Source organism: Spea bombifrons, chromosome 2 (assembly GCF_027358695.1).
Source record: "Spea bombifrons isolate aSpeBom1 chromosome 2, aSpeBom1.2.pri, whole genome shotgun sequence".
Lineage (NCBI taxonomy): Eukaryota > Metazoa > Chordata > Amphibia > Anura > Pelobatidae > Spea > Spea bombifrons.
In genome coordinates, this window is record NC_071088.1 from 25,656,712 (window position 1) to 25,676,280 (window position 19,569).

Below are 19,569 nucleotides of genomic sequence, written 5' to 3' on the forward strand. Positions count from 1 at the left end.
ACCCGGCATGGAGTTTCTACAGAATGGGGGAATGGAGCATTGGCCCACCCTGCTCTCCAATTGCTCCACCCCAGGGACCCATATGTATAATCTGCATAGCAGCTGTACTCAGATGCCATGCTAATCATCTCCCTGGGGTTCACACGGTCACATATCCTCCCCACCAGATCAGAACCATGGGGCTGAGCGACCATGGGACTAAGCAGCTCTGCTGATGACATCCCTCTTAGGTTGGCATCAGGGGGCTTTCCTTTCCACACACCATAAATGTGGCCCGGTAGTGGATACTTTCTCCTTGTATCCATCTGCCCTTCTGGGTTTCTGCAACCATCAGTGAATGGGAAACACACTGTCACCTGTAGAAGGTTCCTCCTTTGAAGTATGGCTTCTGCTGGACCTGGGACCAGCTGCTCCCTGGAGTAGCTTACTGCCATGTTGATATTCTAGTTGGCCAGTACTCCTAGCACCATGCATGGACCCTCCTTCACTTAACCCATAAAGCTTACATTTAATGGCATTCTTAATCACAGTCTTTTTCTCCAGACATCTTGTATTGTACTGTGGCCGCTCATCTGCTGCTTGTACAATATTTAACGTTTCAGATACGGTGTCCTCTTCCTCCTGGACCTTAATCTGTTGCTGCAGAGCTAGCTTGGCCTCCCTCTCTTCAGCTAGCTGTAGAACCAGTACTACAACTCCAGTTAGATGACGTATGTGTTTTTCTACTGCAGTAACCCTTTGTTCCTCAAGGGTTGCTTTCACCTCTCTCAGCTCTAAGGTTGATTTTGCCAGTTGATGCCTGAGGGATTTATTGTCTTTATCCAGTTCAAGCCCAACTTGTTGAAGCTTTACATTCGAAGTCTGGGCGGTCTCCAGACTCTCTGCCATTTTGTCTCTCTCAGCCTGGATATCAGCAAGCTGCATGAAAAATGTTTACCTGTCCCGCTCTGTATTAGTCGGTATTGCTTCCAGCTTACATTAGACCGTATCTCTTTCCCTTAAAGCTTGATCTCTGGAGCGGATAGCCAATGCTAACTCCTCCTCTTTTAGAAGCATAACTGCCCCCATTTGCTTTAGCTGGCCTTCTCTGGCCTGTAGCTGATCCTTGCAATATTCCAGTTCAGCCTTTACTTGGGAATACATGTCGTTTAGTGTTGAATTAGCCTTATGAAGTTCAGCACTCTCTTCACTGGCTTTAAACAAGACTTGGATTTCATCTTGTAGTTGTTTTATAGTCTCCTGCAGCTTTACCTTTTCTAGACGCTCAACTGCAAGTGTTAAATTCACACTGCTATTCTCAGAAAGGAGCCCGAATACACGCTCTGCATCCTCTTTACCTTTCTGGGACACCTCCGCGAGACGTTTTTCAACCACCAGCTTTTGTTCCTGCAACTGTTGCATCTCTTGAAGTTTTGCTGACAGGTCAACACAATGCTTTTCTCTAGAAGCAGCCACTTCATTTTGCAAAGTGAGGTTTTCTCCCTCAAGCTGGCCAATAGTTCGGTGCAATTCCTCCTGTAATTGTGCTGCTTGGTTTTTAACCTTTATTAATTCAAGTTCTTTTAGCATACACTCATCAGTCAGTTTTTTGTTCTTGCAGATCTGTTTCCCAACATACTCTGACTGCTCAATCACATAGAGATTCAGCTCATCTCTGGGCATAGCTTCCACTTTCCTGAGCTTAGTAGTCCATGCCACATTGTTACATACACCACGACTCAGTTTGTCATAGCAAACATTTAACTCTGTCACTCTCTTAATTTCACAGTCTCTCTGTTTGATAGCATCCTCATACTTTTGTTTGTTTGTTGACAAGCTCTTTCTGTAATTTGTGTTTCTCCTCCTGAAGTTGAAGAACCACCGGTGAAAGACTTTCTCTAGCTACTGTACAGTCTCTTTTGTTCCCATGTACACAATTGCAAGACATAGGTAGCATTCCCACTTTCTTTTCTGCGGCATTTAGTTTATCGGTTACTTCTTTCAGCTGCAAGTTCAAATCAGAGACTTCACCCTGGTGCAGCCACTTTTAAGGATTTCCTCCTTTAACTCTTGTGCCCTGCACACTTTATATATGCCTCTTGTGCCAGTTTCAGTGGTTCCACATATCCACTGCAGGTTGGCTGGCGAGTGAAACATGGAAAGGACATCTTATTTCTGCTTTGCTGTCCTTTCCCATCTTGCATTAGACTAGCAGTCACTGCAATACACAAATCTAAGAGATTGTACTCCAGGTCTTTAATCGCTTCCTCTGCAGTATGCAATCAAGTAATTACCAGCAGGTCATAGCGACAAAATGCTTTTCTTTTGCAGGTTTCACAGATACGCAATACTTTTATCCAGCAAATAGAACCTTCACATCCGGATCATCAATAAGTCGTCACAAACACATCAAGGCCATCCTCCATAAGCATATGTATTTCAGCCAGCAATACACAAGGGCACATACCACGCAACAGTCTTTGCAGAGTTTCCACTCAATCCTCTGGTTTAAGCTGTAATAACTTCTGGCACATCCACTGCAGCTTGGTAGCTTCAGGCCGCACAACACTTGGGGTTCCTGGATCCAGTGTAGCACTCGTCACCAGCATCCACTCAGTTGTTCACTTGGTTCCTGCTTTCTGCCCACAGACCATAGCAGTGCTTTACCCGCATTTTCCACCATATGTGACAAACCCTATAGCATGAGGGCCATACATGTCACTTTTAGGGGTCCTAAGCACAGTCCTCTAGGGCAATCAGAGTCAGGAACAGCAGCTTTAAACAAAACAGCGCTTTATTTTAACCACTTAAACCCCAAAAACCAAATCATTAAAAGAAAACCTAGCTCCCAATTGGAGCCCTCTCTAACTTAACTATGCTGGTCTAAACTGACCAGCCTAATCACCCACTACCTCAACCTCCCAACCAGACCCAGCTACGCCAGGCTCTGGAAAACCTCCCCCAGACAGCACACAAAATGTCCAGGCAGGTTTTGCCTCACTTGGCTCAGGGATTGTCTTCTTCAGGGCCTCTCCTTACCCTGGGAGCACAGGGAACTTCCTCTTCCCCCAACAGTCTCCCTGAGTATCAGGCTCCAGGGGTTTTTAACCAATTGCTCCACCCCAGGGACCCATATGTATAATCTGCATAGCAGCTGTACTCAGATGCCATGCTAATCATCTCCCTGGGGTTCACACGGTCACAATATATATATATATATATATATATATATATATATATATCCAGAAATGCATTTTAACCCCCTATATTGCTAACAGAAATCACACTCCTATCAAGTCAAGGCAGCCAGTACATGCTGGAACCTGGGGATGATAGAAGTGTGATTACAGCCTCCCTATGCCATGCTACCACCCCCACCCCCTTTACACATCCATGCTATCACACACACACACTCATTCACAAACATTTAAATACTCATTTATTCCATTAATCACACATACACACACACACACGCTCAAACTCCCCACCCCCTTACCTGAACTGCAGATCTCCCACTCGCAGACTTCTGCAGGGGCCCGGCTCGCGATCAAAGTACGGTAAGCAGCACAGCCCCAGCAGAATGAGGTCTGATTAGAAGACGACCTCGATTATAAGACGAGGGGTATTTTTCAAAGCATTTGCTCTGGAAAAAACCTTGTCTTATAACCGAGCAAATACGGTATATATAATATTTAATTATATATAATATTAAATAAATCAACGCACTTCAGGTACTATGTATGTGAATATTTGACTGAAACCGAAGTTGAGATATTCTTGCAAGAATATTGATTTGTTTAAATCTGGAAAAAGGAACAAAAATGATCCTCCTGTGGAATTACTCAATGTGTACTTAAACAAAGCACCTATTTTATGCTTCCTTAAAACTGTATTTGAATTACCGTTCTAAATACACAATAATTAGAAAGTGTATGTAAGGTCTCTGCAACTGTAAGAGGAAGTAAGCACATGGATAATCAAACTATATTTACTTACTTATATTTACCTAAAAAGTATCCATCATTTATGTTTGTTGTAAGAAACAGGTTAAACACAGCAAGCAACTATCAGCAGTCTTAACTCTTAAATGGTCAACTTATACATAAAATAGTGCATGAGATTCCTATACACCACATACATAGTACCTGAAGTGTGTTGCTTTATCCATGTGCTTACATCCTGTTACAGTTCCAGAGACCTTACATACACTTTCTAATTATTGTCTTAAAGGTATTTAGAACGGTAATTCAAATACAGTTTTAAGGAAGCATAAAATAGGTGCTTTGTTTAAGTACACATTGAGTAATTCCACAGGAGGATCATTTTTGTTCCTTTTCCAGATTTAAACAAATCAACATTCTTGCAAGAATATCTCAACTTCGGTTTCAGTCAAATATTCAATACACTCGAAGAAAGGAATGCACAGTTCTAATTTTATATATTTGATTTGTTTCATTCAAGCAGCAACATGTAGACAAAGATTTGTTGTAGAACTCCTATGATGACCTGGTAGCACCCTAAAATAAAAGTAGTGTGATCATTTTGATTGGCTTATGAGAATAGAGAGAATGTGTCCCGATTCCTATCATTACTCTAAAGTCCATGTCAGCATGGGCTACTTCGAATCAAGTCCTCCAATCAGGGGAGAGGATGTTACCGTAAGCGTCATAATTTTGCCCTAAATTGAACTATGCAATATTATATAATATGATGGCTCTTCCTGTGATATCACAAGAAGTGCTGCCATTTGACGGAAGTTTCCGCCAGGTTATGTGGACAAATATAGAAGATTGAAGATAGAAGACATTTGATAAGGAAAACAATAAAAGATAAAAGATGAAGAAGAAGATGCGGAAGCGCAAGTGGTTGGCAGAGAAGTAAGGGAAACATTTAGGGTGTGAGAGAATGAGAGTGAATGTGGGCACTGGGTAGTGTGGAAGTTGAAGAAGTTTGCTGATTCTGGATGTCAGTACAATGATCTTTACCTCATTGCTTATTCTGCTGATAGCAGATAAAATAACACTACAATTACCTGTCTACCTCATTTCTTAGTTTACTTATGTCTTGTTTGTGTCTCGGAAGAATGTGTACATATGGTATGTTTTCGTATGTTTTCTTTGCTCTAAGTGCCTTGTTGCAAAAGAATCAGAGTCCGCCACGACAAAGGACAAGTTGTCCCTTTCTTGACCTTCTCTAAGTAAAGATTTCACATGTCTAGGGGGGGGGTATTTTTCTTGACCTCTTTAAATCGTGTGTGTCAGCAAATCAAAGTAAATATACCAACAGATGGCTAGACAATATGCTAATAACTGTTTGCGCTTCTTTGCCTATATATTGTTAGAAAATTAAGGAGGGGGAGAGAAGTCTGCGAACTGGACTCTCCCCTGTGCGCACTTGAATAAAGAAGCTCTTGCTTACTCAACTCATTGAACTGGTGTCGTCAGATTTCTTGCCGACATTCACACTTGGGGGCTCGTCCGGGATCCCAACAGTCTCGGAAGTGGTAACCGAAGGAGCGGACTAAACCTTGATCCACCTAATCCTTGGCCATCAAAAAGAGGTAAGGCACCTTTTGAAATGCCTATAGTTTAATTATTGGGTGGATGAGGGTAAGGTCGTCCTCGGTATTCCATCCGGGTGACGGGATCCAGAGTTGAGTAAGTAAGACCTATAAGATCTTGAATTGTTTAATTGTAACTATTGTTTACTACATGGTCAGGGACCATTGTAACGTACCTAGTTGTGAGAGACTAGTGTAACTATTGTTTACTACATGGTCAGGGACCATTGTAACGTACCTAGTTGTGAGAGACTAGTGTAACTATTGTTTACTACATGGTCAGGGACCATTGTAAAGTACCTAGTTGTGAGAGACTAGTGTAGCTATTTGAGTACATAATCACGGGCTATTGTAAAGTACCTAGTGGTGAGAACTAGTGTAAATATTTTGAAGTACATAGTCACGGATTATTGTAGCGGTGGAGATGAGGAGTTTGTTGTTGAAAAATGTGCCTAAGGGGACGCCCTTAGAATATATGATAAGGAAACATGGAAAGGAGGCAGGAAAATATTTGTCTCATTGGAAGCAAATATCTGAAGAGGATAAAGAAAGCCGTTATGTTTGGCCAGCTGGCGGTAGTTTGAATGTAGAAATACTAGATAATTTGAAAGAATGTTTGAATATGTGTGATGTGAAAAGGAATGAGAGAATGATTTTCTTGAAATGGTATCAAGAAGGGTGGGACAACGTTAAAATACAGAAACAGCAGAAATTACTAGACCCCACCTGTTCTGCCAATTCCCAATATCCTTGCCGTCCGGCAGGTAACTTTAAGAATCAAAAGGGTGCTCAAACACCTCACCCTGTTGAGACTTCTAAGAAAGCACAGGAGGTGTCTGTAACCCCAGGACCACCTAAGGTCCATAATTTGCTATATCCATCTGATCTATGGACTCAAGAATTATTTGACCCATCCCCATATAATGGACCTCAACCAGCAGACCCTAATATGCCTGGTTCTAATCAACACCCTGCAGGTCCAGAAGCAGATTTGCCACTTTCTTTGGAGCTTGTCCCGTTTGTAACACCAGCTCCTATTTCACCCCTAGACCAAGAAAGGCAATCTGATCCTCCTAAAATATCAAGGTCCAATATTCAGCCCACAGGACCATCATGTAGAACTAGATCCAGAAAGGCCCATTTAGATCCTCATTCAGATTCTGATGCTGAGGAAAAGACATTTGCGCATGCTATGCCCATGAGAGAGACTGGGGGGGGGGGCTAGATATGAGAGAGGTGTACCTCTATCTGTCCATCATCCATGGACACCAGGGGAATTATTGCTGTTGAAAGATCGATTCCCCAGACCTGAAATTGTTGGTCAGTTTTGTAAAGAATTAAGTAGTGTGTCTATTCCTTATGATCCAGTGAAAAGGGATTTTATGCAATTGTTTGATTTGGTTATGACTGACGCAGAGAGAAAACAGTTAATTGAAGCTTATAATAGAATTCCTGGTGTAACACCTTGAGCAAATGACCCGTTTATTGAGAGATTGAGTACTAATAGACAGCAGACAATAGATTGTATAATACAAGCTTGTGGGACTGCATGGCCACAGCGACCTGACTGGGGAAAGATTAACTCTACAATGCAAGGAAAGAATGAATCAGTAAGTGAATTCGCTGACAGAGTAGCGAAAGTTGTAATAGGACACCGTGGTGTGACAGATCCAGAGGTTAATGCAAGACAGTTGATTGAATCTTGTTTTGTAAAAGGGTTGTTACCAGACTTCCATAAGGGTGTCACTAATAATGTTTTAGAATGGGAAGAGAAGCCGCTTTCTGAAATGATAGCAGCTGCTAAACATTTTGAAAGGCAAATGGAAGTGTATAAGGAACGTCAAGAGAAAGTTAGAGAGAAAGAACAGAGAATGTTGATAGAAAGTCAGAGACATTTCTATTCACAGAACTCTCTGTCTGATGTAGTGGGAGATAACGGACAATCTTCCTCTAGAAAGGAAACTAGAAAGAATGTTATTTGTTTTAATTGTAGCAAGCCAGGGCATTTGGCTAGAAATTGTAGATCTGCTAGACAAACTGGTAACAATTTGCTGATGCTGGCTGTATTGAACCTAATACTGACGATGCTGAATTGATTTACCCTTTCAGTTAAAAGAGGCTTTGTGTAGTGCCCCGCTCTTGGGCTCCCTAACTATGATATGCCATTTACTTTTTGTCATGAAACACAGGGTAATGCCTCTGGAGTACTTAATCAGAGCCACGGAGAGATACAGAGACCCCTTGCCTACTACAGCACTCCACTTGATTCTGTGGCAGCTGGATTAACCCCTTGTTTACGGGCTGTGGTGGCGGCTGCTGCCTTAGTGGAATCAGCACAGGCCATAGTTCAGGGACAGGAACTGAAAGTGATGGTTCCTCATGCAGTGAGTGCATTGTTAACCTGTCGATCGACACAGTTTACTAATAGTAGGTTGACTAAATTCGAGATTGTTTTGCAGGGTACACCCAATGCCACCGTCCACCTGTGCACAGTGTTAAATTCTGCCACTCTTTTGCCAGAACCAGGAGGAGGGACCGATTGTATGAGCGACCTTTGACTGACCCTGATATCGAATACTTTGTAGATGGTTCCTCATTTATGGATATTGACGGCAGGCGTTGGACTGGGTATGCTGTAGTTACATCAGAAGGAGAATTGTAAGCTAATGCTCTCCCACCTCACTGTTCAGCCCAGGTGTCCTCGAGGACACTTCCAAAATTTGCAAATTGATTTCATTGAAATGCCTAGATCTCTACATTATCAATATGTACTAGTGGTGGTGTGTACATATTCCCGCTGGATAGAAGCCTATCCTTGCCATCATGCGGACGCTCTAACAGTTGCTAAAAAGTTGCTACAAGAGTTCATTCCTAGGTATGGAATTCCTCAGCATATCTACTCTGATCAAGGAACTCATTTTACTGCTGAGATAGTGCAGGAGATAGCACATAGGCTAGGAATTGTGTACCATTTACATTGTCCCTACCATCCACAAAGCGCAGGAAAAGTAGAACGCGCTAACGGCACCTTAAAGAATAAGATTAGCAAGATATGTGCCGAGACAGGTTTAAAATGGCCAGATGCATTACCTATAGCCTTAATGTCAATAAGAAATGCCCGACACTCAGCTATTAAATGTTCTCCTCATGAACTCATAATGGGTCGACCCATGATAGCTGCTAATACTCTAGAGTTACTAAGACATGATCATGTTCTAACTGATGACACAATAGAAGTGTATTGTAAAAAACTAATAAAATCTCTTGAGCAATTTAAATCCCAGGTTGCTGCTGTGCGCACGAACACCGAGGACGAAAAACCAATTCATCACATCCAACCAGGTGATTACGTCCTGGTAAAGCATTTCCAATGGAAAAAGACTCTTCAGCCCAGGTGGAAAGGTCCATACCAAGTACTACTGATCACTAAAACAGCTGTAAAGGTAGCTGAAATTACACCGTGGATTCATTGCACTCATCTTAAACTGGTGCCAAAACCCAATCCACGCTCCTAAATTAACCATTCCATCGGGCACAATAATCCCAGCTGGTTAACCAACATAAGACGAGATTGGCAAGAGCCCCTGGTGAAGATACGAAGAATGAGGTCATCAGGAGATGCAAAAATGTTTGAGTATATTATCGTTACTTGTTTTATACTAAATGTATTTGCTATTTTTTTTCTTTTTTCCTTGCAGTCCTTTTCAGGTGTTCAGATCAGAACCAACTAAAAATATAGCAGAGAATAAGATACATTCACGAATTAAACGTGATCTGCATGCTTCTCCTTGGAAAAAAGATAATACCTTTTGTAGAAATGTTGAGAAAGGTGTATAATGCTTCTAATGTCTCGGAGCCTTGTTGTGTTTGTGGATATATTCCGCATACTCAGCAGAGCCCCGCATAGGAATACCCTTTACAGGGGAATATTTACATTGTAGATAATAGTGTATCCATAGAACATGATATGGAAAAGGTGAGCGAACTTCAGGAAAGACTTAGATCTAGGGAGACTACTTGGAATCCTTTTGGTCTGGGCGGACTATTTGGTTCACTTGGAGCAAAGCTGATGTCTGGTATGTTTTTGTTGCTTGTGGCTTTTGTATGTATCTATATAATTGTTGTTTGTTGCAAAACACTAATTCAAAAATGTCTCGGACCAACAAGAGCAATGCCACAGATACAGGAGGAGAAATATGATGATGACTTCCCACTTGATGAGTTTCCCCTAGAGACTTTGCACAGTGACATGTTTGAAGATCAGTATGAGAAGGAGCAAGGCTCATGGAATTGGCCAACTTATAACTCCACTGGACTCTGAAGAAATTGATTCTTACAGTGAAAATAAAAAGGGGGGACTGTGGAAGTTGAAGAATTTTGCTGATTCTGGATGTCAGTACAATGATCTTTACCTCATTGCTTATTCTGCTGATAGCAGATAAGATAACACTACAATCACCTGTCTACCTCATTTCTTAGTTTACTTATGTCTTGTTTGTGTCTCGGAAGAATGTGTACATATGGTATGTTTTCGTATGTTTTCTTTGCTCTAAGTGCCTTGTTGCAAAAAAGAGTCTGCCACGACAAAGGACAAGTTGTCCCTTTCTTGACCTTCTGTAAGTAAAGATTTCACATGTCTGGGGGGGGTATTTTTCTTGACCTCTTTAAACCGTGTGTGTCAGCAAATCAAAGTAAATATACCAACAGACGGCTAGACAATATGCTAATAACTGTTTGCGCTTCTTTGCCTATATATTGTTAGAAAATTAAGGAGGGGGAGAGAAGTCTGCGAACTGGACTCTCCCCTGTGCACACTTGAATAAAGAAGCTCTTGCTTAGTCAACTCATTGAACTGGTGTCGTCAGATTTCTTGCCGACATTCACAGTAGCAAATTTAGTTCCTGAGTTTAAAATGCCGCAAATTTTGGGGCCAAACCGAATGGGCATAGAACATACCATGAAAATGAATGGTCCAAAAACAAACTGAAAAGGTTTTTGACCCATTTGCACATGTTTATTATGCAGCAAACAAAATATGAGCCAGTTGTATGTTAATATACCGTGTTTGCTCGATTATTAGACAAGGTTTTTTCCAGAGCAAATGCTCTGAAAAATACCCCTCGTCTTATAATCGAGGTCGTCTTCTAATCAGACCTCATTCTGCTGGGGCCGTGCTGCTTACCGGACTTTGATCACAAGCAGCATCTCTGCTATTAGCAGCAGGAAAACAGGAAGCTAGCACAGTCCTCACATAACTCTACCTCCCCCCTCCTTCCTCTGGGGGCGGGGCCAGAGAAGTTGCTCGCACAGCCGGGCCCCTGCAGAAGTCTGCGAGTGGGAGATCTGCAGTTCAGGTAAGGGGGTGGGGAGTTTGAGCGTGTGTGTGTGTGTGTGTGTGTGTGTGTATGTGTGATTAATGGAATAAATGAGTATTTAAATGTTTGTGAATGAGTGTGTGTGTGATAGCATGGATGTGTAAGGGGGGTGGTAGCATGGCATAGGGAGGCTGTAATCACACTTCTATCATCCCCAGGTTCCAGCATGTACTGGCTGCCTTGGCTTGATAGGAGTGTGATTGCTGTTAGCAGTATATATATATATATATATATATATATATATATATATATATATATATATATATATATATAATCTCCAGAAATGCATTTTAACCCCCTATATGCCACTCAGCCCCATGATATGCCTTTTAACCCCCTATATGCCAGAGTGGCATATAGGGGTATAAGGCATATCATGAGGCAGAGGAGCATATAGGGGGTTAAAAGGCATATCTTGGGGCACAGTGGCATATAGGTGAGTAGAAGACATTTCTGGAGGCAGAGTGGCATATAGAGGGTTAAAAGGCACATCATGGGGCAGAGTGGCAAATAGGGGGTATGAGGCATTTCTGGGGGCAGAGTGGCAAGCCTGGGGGCAGATGTGCATAACTGGGGGGGCGGGTTGGCAAATAAAAGGAAATAACAAATATATTTTTCTCAATCATAGCTTTTATTAAATATGAAAATTAGTTTACATGAATTAATATTTACTAGTAAAACTTTTTCCCTATAGGATAGTCTTATATTCAGGCTTTTTGTTTTTTTCCTAAATTAATATTTAGATTTTGGGGGGGTCGTCTTATAATCGAGCAAATACGGTATATCTTGTGTATCATTGGTAAGATGTCAGTAACAGCAGATTGCCAACTTCAGGTCCCGAGAAGCCTTGGGGTATGCTAAGACCAGGGGTCTTCAGGGCCCCGTGTTCAAATGTCAGAAAAGTATGTATGTACTATATTATTAGACGTTGGTCGGTAAACTTTGATCCACTTCTGCTCCCTAATTGCTCATGTAAGGTAAACATGCATGAAAACGAAAACTTGATTTTTTCAAGTCAACTGTGAAAAAATCAAGCTAGGTTAAGGTGAAAATAGAGTATTGGGGGACACGTTGGGAAGACCAAAAGATGTCCCCTAACTGACCAAGGTCAAAATCACGGGAAATGAGAATTAGTACACTCAGAATGAAGAGCAAAAGAGCACAATAATAAAGCAATAGTAAATTGGCAGAAAAGTCTATAACATGTAGTGAGCTAAAGATGGAAAAGGAGGAGTATAGAGCAAAAACAAAATAAATGCACAACACGTGAAATCCCCAAGAGACCTGTTTCAACCACTGGTCATGATGGATTGTGCTGCATGGATGGCGAGTGTGGTACTGACTGATGCTTTATTGAGATGTGTGTGGATATTACACACATACTGTATCTATGTGTCCCGGAAAAAGAAAAAAATATATAAATTGTGCGGGTTACTTAAATGTATATTCTTTTCCTCATTTACAGATACTAATCATTTACAGATACTCATTCACTCATTGACAGATACTCATTCATTTCCTCTATCATGCATACTCATTCATACCACCCCCCCCCACCCCCCTGAACTGTAGATCACTCTTCTGCAGGAGCCGCTGTATCCCTCTGCGTTCTTCTCTTGTAGCACCCGGGAAAGCAGGAACGGAGAGGAGTCAAGTCACGTGACTCCGCTGGTTTCCTGCTTGTCCTGTGTGGAACAGGAGACGCTGCTCGCACAGCGAGCAACGCGCAGGTAAGTGGCATGGCCTCTGTGGAAGTGATCACGGGGGGTGTGATCGCAGGGGGTGTGACCCCTGAGATCACGGTTAATGGTGGCTTTTGTCCCGCATTAAAGACAGTCATGGCATCGCCCACTCGGCCGGCCGTTTTATTAACATTCATTAAATGTTGGCTGTTGGTGTGGCAGAGTCTGTCCTGGTGTGTGTTTGGGTGTCGGTGTGGCAGAGCCTGTCCTGGTGTGTGTGTTTGGTGTGTCAGTGTGGCAGAGCCTGTACTGGTGTGTGTGTGTGTTTGGGTGTCGGTGTGGCAGAGCCTGTCCTGGTTTGTATTTGATCATCTGTTTCCTGGCACTTTCTGTCTGTAGGAATACATTGAACTATAGTCACTTTAAAGGACAACATTTTGTAGGCCCAGAAATCAGTGAGCAGAAAAGGTTTTGAGTTATTTAATCTATTTCAATCTGCATGTTTTAATTAAAAAAGGATTAGTTGTGTTAAATTGTGGCTTCAGGCGTCCCGTGTATGATGACTTTTTTTGTGTGTACTGACGTACTCCCAATCCCATCACATTACATCAATATGTGTTAGAAAATCAGGAAAAGATGGGCATGGATGGTGGGCTGATTCAGTGGCGCAATGGGCCACTTGACTAGACTTGCCCCCCAGGCCGTAGGCCTCCAGCCCTCCCTGCGTAACACACATTTCAAATAAGTTTTGTAAACTTTTTAAAACTTCTATCTTATTATGTATGTACCTAGCTATCTGAGTGAAGCTAGGTACAGGAACAGTGCTTCACTTTAAGGCATATTATAGCTTCATCCTTTAAATGTTTGTAGTGTTTCCCATGCCAAGACATGGCAGGATTCTGTAGAATTAGCCCCATGTGCATTTGTCCCTTTCCCCTTCCTCCAGCTATCTTCCATGCAGGAAATGTGTTCAGCCAAACACATGTCCATGCACATGAAATACTTACCTCCAGTCAGCCCCACCACTGTCTCTGAGAATTCTGTGGATATGTACAGAAAACTCTCCCAGTCATTTCAATGGGAGTGCTTTCCTTGCCAAACTTTAGAGGAGGAGAGTGGAGGCGGTAAGTGGTTCTTCATTAAAATGCATTCTTCTTCAACGAGGCTGTCAACGACAGTAAACTGCCCCTTTAAGGCACTTAAAAAAAAACTTTTATGAGCTCTTAGAAAAGAGAGCGACATCAGAGAAGGATTATTATCACACCTAACAGGAACACTTGGCAAGTATGCATCTCTGCTATCACTTTGAAAGGAATTTCTATTGGTTTTAGTGTAACTTGTAGCAATACACGTGAGTAGTTGGTATATATTACTATTTGCATTTTATATCAATAAAAGTGGAACATTTTAAGGCACGTCTGAAACCGAGATACACCTTGAACAATCGGGAAAACCTACGTACACTGACATCTGTATTGATTTCCTTATGATGGTTGCATCCGGCAATAACATTTCTTAGCCTTCATAAATTTAAATATGGCAAATTTATATTGTAAACCATTTCATTTAACATTACCACAATGTTACAGAGGGCTGAACAGGTTCTTTCAGGATCAAAGGCGGCTTTATTTTTTAGTGGCACTAAGCAAACATATTGAGGGGCCCCATCTTAAACTTAAAATAATTAAAAAAAATTATAAATACATACAAAAATAAAACTATAGAATTCAATACCTATCCTGTGTTGGTGCCCCTTTTACCAATGTATGCACTAGCCAGCTGCTTAATGTTGTGGTAACACCACCTTTAGTAGGGACACCAAGACTTCCTACAAATGTTTAGGTGCATGCAGTTAAAATATGTAGAAATATACATGCCAGCTGATGCAACTAAACATGTGGATCAAAAAGGTACTAACTAAGCCTTTAGGTTTACCTTGAGTACTCAGACTCTTAAACATCAACATAGCAAGTTGCGTAACTACAGGGGCCTTTCTAAACTATTTTATACCGGCACTGGGAGACAGAGCTGCAGGTGTGACTCATTAGCCACTCCTATATATATTGGGACTGGGGGCAAATGGAGGTTCGTCCTGGAGAGGTTGTACTCAGTCTGCCCTCCAGTGTTTCTGAAGTGAGGTGGTTCAGGGCCCGGGGCATGCGGTGGGTTCAACTACTTCCTGAGCTTGTCTAATGGTTGATGGTAATCCATCTGGGGAGGAATTACCTGGGCGCCATACTGGTTTGGGGCCTGGGGATAAAATTAAGCAGGATCGGGTTTGTTTTATAGTTTTTGATAGATTGGAGTTGTTTGAATAAACAGGTGTCTAAATAAGTTTTGGGGATTTGAGGGCTGTCGGTCCATCACATCCTCGGAAGGAACACAGCAGTTTATTTGCAAAGTGATGGGGTACACTTAACTAATGTGGGTATCACTCTGGTGTTGGTCTGCCATGGTGTTCTTGAAGGGGCACTCCTGCTAACTTTAGGCATAAAACAGTGAGACTGGAGGTGGGGTGTGACCTTGCCAACCAGAGTTGGTTCAGGACTTGATGGGAAACAAAGGGATAATGTGGCTATCCCTCCTGTAACCTCTGGTAATGGTACTGGATAATGTTTGTGCCCACTGAGCCAAAGGCCGGATAGTAGTTGGCACTAATTGGAGGTAAGACCAGGATTTGATGGTGAGTCATTACTCTTGATTCATCTTTCTTCGCTCTGAAGTTGCTTCACATTACTGCTGTAACATACATATCAACAGCCTTGTAAATAGGATAGAGTGCTTCCTGGCATATTTTTTTATCTTGGTGCCTACATTTGGATGCTACTGTCATGCTCTACCCAGGCTGCGGAGCTGCATGTCTTTTGTTTCCTTGTCTTGCTGTGGTCCATTTCTGGATTTCTGTATATTCTGCCCTGAACCTCTGATTCCTTGATTTCAGTCTTGCTCTTTGCTTCAGCTCTGTTTCCTTTATAAGGTGTTCCCCACCCATGTGTTCTGTTTGTCTCAGTCTGCAGTCTGCAGGTATGTCTCTCTGATATGTCTATAGATTCAATGTTCAGTCTATTCGTACCTCTGTTAGCAGGCTTTATCGTTAGGACCCACCGTCATTGGAGTACTTTGGCATAGTGGTGGGCTAAGCATACTATGGCCATAAGATGTGACGGAATCTCCAATAGTTATCATACAGTCCTAGGCTAGTTCCTCTATTTATGTGTGCCAGTCTGTGATGTAACCTGTGGGGTGTCCTGTCCTGTCCTGTAGCCCCGGTAGAGGGCTGTCCTGTAGCCCCGGTAGAGGGCTGTCCTGTAGCCCCGGTAGAGGGGTGTCCTGTAGCCCCGGTAGAGGGGTGTCTTGTCTTGTAACCCCGGTAGAGGGGTGTCTTGTCTTGTAACCCCGGTAGAGGGGTGTCTTGTCTTGTAACCCCGGTAGAGGGGTGTCTTGTCTTGTAACCCCGGTAGAGGGGTGTCTTGTCTTGTAACCCCGGTAGAGGGGTGTCCTGTTCATGTCAGATCTTTAGTATTCCTTGTCTTGTTCCCTGTTGTGTCCTGTATTATGTATATCTTGTCTGGTCCTGCTTCTTGCTCTGTTCCCCTTGCTTGGTATGTTTCTCCTGTACTCTGCTTAGCTTCCCTACTCTCAGCCTGCAGCATCCTGCACATGATTCCAGTGCTATGTCTCATGCCTGCTCCAGGGTGCCTGCAGGATATCTCCAAGTTCAGTTCTGTTCTGTCATCATCCGCTGCTATGTCAGGGTGCTGGTATGTGGCCTCACAACCCTAGATGCCCAATGGGTGAGTGCTGTCGCCCTGCACCAGGCCCTGTCCAACTCTGCTCCTGCACCGTAACTCCTGCACACAATCTTTGGACGCTCTGGGTCTTTGCAGTCGTCTGTACGGACCGGGTTCCGTGACAGCTACACTAGAACCAGAGGCAATGAATTTAATGTATTCTACCGACTTTTTCATCATTTAATATTTTTTATATTTTTTATTGTATATTTATTGTGATTTTAAACAGTGGACTCTTATTTAGTTTAGTCTATTTTATTATTTGATTTATTTAATTATATGTGTATTTATAATGTATTTATTGCACCCCTCTGCTTTTATAGTAGTGTGTGTTCTGTAGTGTTAGAGTCAGTATGTGTTGGATATAATGTGCATGTGTATAAGAGTGTGGTGTTAGTGTATGATGAGTTGTGTGTGTTACTGTATGACATTAGTGTGTATGACATTAATGGTGCCTTTGATATCCATCTGGCATGAGCCTGCCTCCATTTTCTCAAAACATCAATATATATATAGATATATAGATATATATATCTATATATATATATATAAGTTTTTTTCTTTAAAAAAAGCACCAAAAAACATCCTGCCACTCTGTCCTCTCCCCCCCGAGATACGCTGCCACTCTGTCCTCCCCCCCTCCCCGAGATACGCTGCCACTCTGTCCCCCCCCCGAGATACGCTGCCACTCTGTCCTCCCCCCCTCGAGATACGCTGCCACTCTGTCCTCCCCCCCCTCGAGATACGCTGCCACTCTGTCCCCCCCCTCGAGATACGCTGCCACTCTTTCCTCCCCGCGATATGCTGCCACTCTGTCTTTCCCCCCCCCCCGACTTACCAGAGCAGACTCCCGGGTGTCTTACGGGGCCGGAGGGGGACATCTATGCACATCGTGTATACAACTCCCGGTACCGGCACTCAGCGGAAGTGCCGGCACCGGAAGTTGTATACGCGTATTGCGTAGATGTCTTCCGCCGGCCCTGCAAGACACCCGGGAGTCTGCCCTGGTAAGTCGGGGGGGTTAGAATGCATCGTGCGCACGTTCACCGGCAACGGCGCATCGCCGCTGCCGGTGAACGTCCGTGCGATGCGCTTAGACAACCTTCCGTGCCGGTACTCCCCCCCGTGGGAAGTGCTGGCAGGGGAGGCTGTCTGAGCGTATCAGACAGTAGGATACAGGTCCCCTGCACCGCTGCGGGGGATCTGTATCCTAGCCCCGCTGCCTGCCCGGCGCCCGGGACTGCATGTCCCGGGCGTCGGGCGCTAGACCCCGAATATAGGCCGCACCCCCACTTTAAAGACTTAAAGTGGGGGAAAAAAGTGCGGCCTATATTCGGGCCAATACGGTATATATCTCTATCATAAGGAAATAATTTTGACTTCGACATTATCAGTATTGATTTTTTGCAGCTAGTTAAACTGTGTTTAATATATAACTTTTAATGATACTGTTAAAGATGTATAAACTAACATTTGCCTCTAGTTTTCAACATCTACTTCCTTATCTTATTGCATAACTACAGAAACAAAAGCTTGAAGGACCAGTAAAGCTCCATAAAGGCTATTACGGTTAAAGGCAGAGTTGATATATATATATATATATATATATATATAGCTTCTAAGAAAAAAAAGAAAAAACTTCCGAAAGCCTGACATCTATGGCAAAAAAACATAATTTCAAAGCTTTGCCACTGGGGTAACTACAGGGGTTTGTGCTTCTAGGGGGCCCGGAGCAAACCCTGCGACCCCTTGTTCCTGTCTCTTTGTATCAGTTCGAAATAGCTTAGAAATGGCCCTTCCAACCTGAACCGGTGCAGGCCCTTTCTAAACTAATTTTGAACCAGCACGGGGAGACAGAAGCATATCGGGATCACGTTATGTTACATTGTGAAGTTGCAGGGCCCCAGGGCAATTTTCGTACCAGGGCCCTGTGGTTTCTAGTTACGTCCCTGAGCTTTGCTACATACTTTTAGTTTATCATCACATCCAGTCACGTTGATTTTTTGCTATGAAGGACTAAAGATGTATAACACTGATAATTTAAAGGCCAATAACATCTTAAAACCCCAACAGAAATCATAACCCATCTTATCCAGGCATAAAATCATAAAACACTATTTTTTTTAATGGACCATTGAGGCAAATACTGATGTTCCTTAAGCAGAAATCATATTTCTTAAGTTTCTTCCCCTTTGGCGGCTGCCAGTCAGCCGTAATGTTACATTGGGGATGACTAGTGGGCCCCTAGCATTTTAAGGCCAGTGGCCACCAAATGATGTATTTGTGTGTGGCCACTAGCTCAGGCAACGTGCAGCAAAGCGTATACAACCAGCATAAAACAAGAAACAGTGGCTTTGTTACATTTACAAAAGTTGTGTAAAACAAGACATATATATGTGAGGAGCTGGATTCCCAAACCTTTTACTATCCGTTTCATATTGGACTATACTGTAGCTATGCCATGCTTTACTTATGTTCACGTGTGCATGTTGTAAACAAGTGCTTTCTTTTTTACTTTAGATTTCATTTAAAAGATCCATTTTACATTGTTAATTTCACTCTTAAACCTATCCGAGGGGTTTTTTAATCTAATTTTAGTATTTTATCAATGTCATCAATGGTGATCTACCCTGCATGGGATCCATAGAAATCCATTTAAATGTAGCAATGTTTACTGTGAGGTCATTCAGAAGAATAAAGGGGCAGACACCCCCAGTATCCCTGGGGGGACCCACTGTGATAAAACTGTATGGTGACAGAATAAGAATGTAAAAAATATACTTAACAAAGATTATTAACCTGTTGATTAATGTTGTTTAATGTAAACATATACTGTACTTAACTAGCAAACAAAAAAGACCCCGCTATTACTATAAACATATATTTTCTATTTGATTATATTAAGAAGAATTAATATTAATATCATTTAATCAGAGCTATGGATGATTAATGTACAATTTTAGAATTGTAACCCCCAGCAAAATGGGGGTTTAGTTGACTTTATTTATTTTTGAGGGTTGGTTATGCTACAGCACTAGCCGTCTCCAGACAAGGAAGGTTATAAGTCGCCAGGGAGCTAGCTAAATGTTAATAAGTAATATATTCTAAACAGTCCAAAGATATATAAACATAGCAATACTAAATAATGTTTTTCCTGGTATGACACACTTAGGCAAAATTTA